The sequence below is a fragment of the Tupaia chinensis genome, unplaced genomic scaffold, assembly GCF_000334495.1.
Source record: "Tupaia chinensis unplaced genomic scaffold, TupChi_1.0 Scaffold000547_1, whole genome shotgun sequence".
NCBI classification, from domain to species: Eukaryota; Metazoa; Chordata; class Mammalia; order Scandentia; family Tupaiidae; genus Tupaia; species Tupaia belangeri.
In genome coordinates this window covers 45,374-51,373 of record NW_006160059.1, presented here as the reverse complement: position 1 = coordinate 51,373, position 6,000 = coordinate 45,374, and positions in this window count along the sequence as shown.

Here is a 6,000-nt window from a genome sequence, read left to right as displayed (position 1 = left end):
GTTAGTAATGAGAAGCATGATATATGTGAGAACAACTAGAAAATTTCACTTGACTTAATACATGATTATAACTTAAACACACATACACACGTCATGCTTCTTGAAAGAACATATCATATATAAATACTTTAGAACTTGAGAATGAACCAGTACAATTAGCAAGTATAAGTTAAGATCCTATGTTCACCACTTTTAATGAATGTGACCAAATTAATCTTTTTTTAAAAAAAAATTTAATTTATATTTTATTTTTTAACATTAATATGCTATACATCATTACAGTATACAAAATGAATTTTTCATCCAAAATACACTGTCTGTTGGCTCAATCAAGCACATCCAAAGTATTCTTCATTGCATTACTAAGATGGTCATAATACCTAGCCTATAGATTTGGGGAGCATTTAGAATATAACCTAGAAGTTAGTAACTTTTCAGTAAGTGTTTACTATTTTATGATGACAACTCTGCCAAAATTAATGTACCCATTTAATATATTTACAATAACAACTCAGAAAAAGGAATGGAGAAGAAAGCACTGATTTGAGAAAGTAATGCTTAAGTTTATCTGGAAGAAGTGAAAGGAATAGGTTTAAAACGCTGAGGAAAGGGATTATATATATATATATACCCACACACACACACACACACACACACACACACACACACACACACACACAGAATGTGTGTGTTAATATATGTTTGTAAATAAATATGTGTGTGTAAATATGTGTGTTAATATATGTATGTAAATGTGTGTGTGTGTATGCACACAAAAAAGTTTCTATTTATTAGTTGGCATGAACACAACCGAAAGGTAAATATCTCACTAGGAAAATATTTTTAAGTTGTATAAAAATGTCTTAAAACCTTAATAAATAAAATATGTAAAAAATGGGGGAATACCAATAGAAAAGAGAGGCAGAGTATGACTATACTGTCCTTGCATTCACACACTTACTGTGCAGTCTTCTTCATGTTCTCTGAAATATAAACGAACAAGTAAGATACATTTTTCCCCTATGAAATTGAAAAAAAAAAACAAAACTATCATAACTCGAGTGTTGTCAAGAATGTAGAGAAATGAGCTATCACATGACTTATGGGAAAAGTAAAAATAGTACAACTTTTTAGAGGAAGATTTGGTAGTGTCAAACATTTAAAGCCTTTATACATGTTTATACTTTAGTACTTGTAGAAAGTTTTACAAAAAAAAAAAAAAAGAAAAGAAAAAGAATTACTTGTGACTTTCTCAGAGAGTGTATTCCCCAGAGAAGGACAGAGACGGAGGAAGAGGGAGAAAGAGGCCTTCTGTGGGAATGGTCATGCTGCAATCCCTTTTCCTTTTCCTATAATTCTGCTGTCAAGATTTGGGGCATATATGTGCTAGGCATGTTTTTCAAGCTGCAGTGTCCAGCCATGTAGAATTCAACTGCCTTAGCCACTAGGCCTTGGAGCTGGCGCTATACAAAGCCTTTTTAAAGTGTTGTTTGTAATAATGACTAATTTGAGAGCACCGAATCCTAGTCACTAGACAACCAGGGAGGTTAATAATGACTAATTTAAAACAATCTAAATTTTCAGCATTAGGAAGTCTTATTCAGCACATCATATTTTAAATGATTAATAATAAAAAAATATTTGTGATACAACAGTAAATTGAAAAGGCAAAAATGATTCCATATGCATCATGAACTCAAGGCATACATATGCGTTCATATGTTTATGTGTTTGTATATGTATATTTGTCTGCGTATTTGGAGTGTGGGTGTGGAATGTGAGAAGTTTAGGGTTAATAAGTATATTGTGGGTGTGGACTATTGTAGGAACATAGGATGTGTGTGTGTGTGTGTGTGTGTGTGTGTGTGCATTTAGGGCTTTTGTGTATGTGTCTGTATTTGGTGTGTGTACAAGTGTCAATGAATATTCAAAAATAAAAAGTTCAAAGCAAACACATTGAAATTATTACAGCTATGGCTGAATAGATAGAGTTAACTTTCTTACATTTTGTTCTTCACTGAACATATTTTTATATATTTTTGTGTATTTGTTTATTTCATTATTACTGGAGAAAGATTTTTAAAATAACTTTAAAATATTTTCTGTAATTTTAAGCACCTCTAGGGATGATAAATAAGCCCTAAATCCCACTAAGTATGGCAATAAATTCTACTTAACTTGTATAAATTGTTAACAGGGATGAATTTTAAATGTAAAAAAATAGGCAAGCTACAATCTGTGTGTATTTTTAATGTGCCATGGAAACATTTTTTTTGTAAAGTGTGAAGTTTTAATTTGAACTAAATAATGTTAGCGTTATCTATTCTGTTTTCACTCTCAGTGTATTCTTATACTTTTAAAATCATGACATTTATTGTGGATATTTAATATTAAAGCTGGCTAAATTTTAAGCAATATGGTTTCAGAATTTATATTTGACTTTAAAGAGATATTTCATGCTTCAATGTGAAATGAAAGTATTTCAAATATTTAAGCAAGTGGTGCTTGCTCATAAATGGTTGAGGTCTAAGACAGAATTTATAACACCCCGCTCAGGAAATAGTAGAGAAAGGTCAGAGGTTAATCTAATCTTCTAGGCCAGAGACTCTCTCAGATTGTCTTCAGAGATGTTAATGGGGTATTCTGGAAAAACTTACATAAGTTAAAGGTTGTGTGGTCAAATAAGGTTGGGAAATGCTGTCTACTTTAATCCTCGCTTGTTGATTTTTCAGTTCCTATTAGCTCTCAGGTTTCTCAGAAAGAAACCTGTTAGCTTCATCTAACTCAGCATTTGCCATATATGTTTGACAATAGAATTCTTCTCTTGTTTTGTCACAGATTCCCCATTTACATGTCATAAAAATAAAGTTACATTATTTGCTAAATAATGAGCTTAATTTTTCAGTTCAAGCGTAGTGAATAGATTCATTTTCAAGTCAAAATAGTTGATTTCAGTAGTCTTGCAGGGTCACTTTACTCAGATTATCCCTCAAATAAGAGTAAACTTAGATAGTAAACAGCCATTTGGGATAAAAAAATCAACATTTGTTTGAATATATTTGATGTATAAATAGCATAACTGATCATTTATATAAACTAACAATTCTCCCATAAGTAATGAACAGGTATACTGAGAAGAGGTAATTATTGGTGGTGGAAAAATTTAGCAAAGCATCTGTTTTTAGAAGACGTAACTATAGGGACCAGCAGATGGCATAATGGTTAAGTTGCTGGACACCCATGGAGTTGATGGCAGTTCAAGTCCCAGGTCCAGTGGCTTAAAGCCACATTGGACATGTGTGCATGCATGCCCAAAATCCTGAGAGGAGAATGGAAGAGAAAGGATTGTAGTGTGGCCATCCCCCCCGGGGGATGATTTCTCACTTTCTGTCTGTCTGACTATCTCTGTCTCTGGCAAACACACACACCCCATAGCAAAAAAAAGAGTCAGACATATGATTTGTATTATTATGGTCACCCAGAATTCTGTGTCACATTCTTGAAGAGAAAATAAAGATAAAAAATGGGCCTTGATGTATTTAAAACTTATTATCTTTTTTATTTTTTTAAGTGCTGTAGGGCACGTGCACTCATCAGAGAGAGACAGAAAAACAGTCAGAGGGAAAGTGAGAAATTACCTCCCAGGGTGATGACCACACTGCTGTTCCTTCTCCTCCACTCTCCTGCAGTTTTTGGACATGCATGCACAAGCACTCCATGATTTTTAGGCCTCTAGGCGTGGGACTTGAACCATGGTCAACCATTTTGAAGTCTAGAACCTTAACCACAATGCCACCTGATAGCCACAACATAAAGCCTATTATTTTTTTTTAAAGTTTATTTATTTCCTCTGTGAGACAGAGAGAGAGAGAAAGAGAGAGAGAGAACTACTAACAGTGTCATGGTGCTACGCTCTATCCCCCAAGCCTTGAGCTAGCCCTGGATCATGGGCTCACAGTGCTCATCATGCTCAAGGAGATTTCCTGACGTGAATGAGATCCTTCCTATGGGTTCTCCTCACAGAGCGGTTGTATTTTACTGCTTTGCTACTATTTGGCCCCTCTGTAGCCTCTTGTTGAAGCAGAGAATGGCAGTGAACCAGTTTTGTTATTAGGAAAAGCTACCATATGATACATAGCACCAACACTGGAACATCAAAGTTTAGAAAATGATGAATTGATTAATTTTTAAAAAATGTTTCCAGTCATAATAGTACGTCCTCAAAATCAGCCAGAGGCTCTTCACAGTGTGGCTTAATCTACTTTTTAAACTACTTTGTCTTCCACCATGCTGATAAATTGCTGTCATGACTTTTCTTTCTGTAATCTCTGTATCTTTGGCCTCATGTTATTTGTCACATTCCTAGAGCTGACCCTCACGTTTTTGGCTGTCACAATCTCTCGTCTTTCAGGTCCTTATCAAATTCTGCCTAGTAAAAGAAACCTGTTTAGCTTTAACTCAGAATTTGTCATATATTTGACTATTTTCTAAGTATCTCAGAATAAAGTTATTAATTTCTTTGTCCCAGTAGGTTGCTACTTACATGTTTTACAAAGTATTTTACATATACTAAGTGTAAATTCCTTAATAAGGAATCATATGTTGTTTACACACTTGTTTCCTTTAACATACCTGTTATTGCAAAGACTGGTCACTTCTGGACCTGTTAAGAGATGTAGTGAGAAACCTCTCTGAGTTTTGTAACTGCCCTATCCTAGTAACAAAATGCTATTTTTGACATAACTGTATTTATTAACTATTTTATCGAGATACAATATATGAAATGAAGCAAGAAAATGGTTTACTTCTTAAATTGATAAAATGAACAAGTATATAAAAGGGAGATGCTTGGCAATGTTTCGCAATACCTAAACCCAAAAGTTCTTGAAGCCTTGATGTCTACCCACAGGACTGGAAAATACATTCAAAAAGACACCTGCATATCCATGTTTATGGTAGCATTATTCACGATTGCTCAGACATGGAAGCAACCCAAGTACCCAAGAATAGATGACTGGATTAACAATATTTGGCATATATACACTATGAACTACCATTTAGGCAAAAGACTATGAAAGACAAACACTGAATGTTCCCACTCAATATATACCTAACGTGACAGAAATTAAGAGACCTGAAGATATAATTTCGGGGGAACTTTACATAAGATGTATATGGTAATATCCTTGATTTAATGTACGATGTATATGTTAATATCCTTGATTTACTGGTAACATAATCCAAGAAGAAAAAAATACTCTTTTCTCTAAAAAGAAGGAAAAAAAACCTTTGATAGAAGGCAGTTTAAATATGATCCATACTTTAAACTATTATATATTAATAAGCCATGAACTTAAAGTACTTAGCCAAACATATAGTGGATGTGTCAAAAATTACCTTTTTTTCACTTTCTCGGGTTTGTTAATCAAATGTTAGAAAACTTTGATTAATTTTCTGGCTGAAAAAATCATCTATTATCTTGTGTATATTTGCCTTATTCTGTGTTTTTTGGACATTGCTTCAATTCATCCTGTTTACCAATTATATTTTATTTTAGCTTGGCAACATTTTTTTCTATCAATTTTATTGTTTTTTAATATTATTTTGTTGTTCTTGTTGTTGTTTTCTTTATAGTGCAACTCACTTCTGTCTGGGAACATTAATTACAGGGATTTTGTTTTGTTTTCTGACATTTTGTTTCTGTATTCTTCCCCATTATCTTGCTTGCTTCATTTGTATTCTCTATTTGGAAATTTTCTTCAGTTATCTGTTAAACTTTTGCTGTCTGTACCTGTATAAAACCAGGGTATTGGGACCAGCAGTTAACCTAATGGCTATGTCACTGAACTCCTTGTAGTCGACCACGGTTCAAGTCCCAGACCCAGTGGCTTAAACTCATGCCAGACACATGTGCTTGCATGCCCAAGATATCGAGAGGAGAATGGAGGAGAAGGGATTGTGGCGTGGCCAACCCCTCTGGGGGTGATTTCTCGTTTTCTG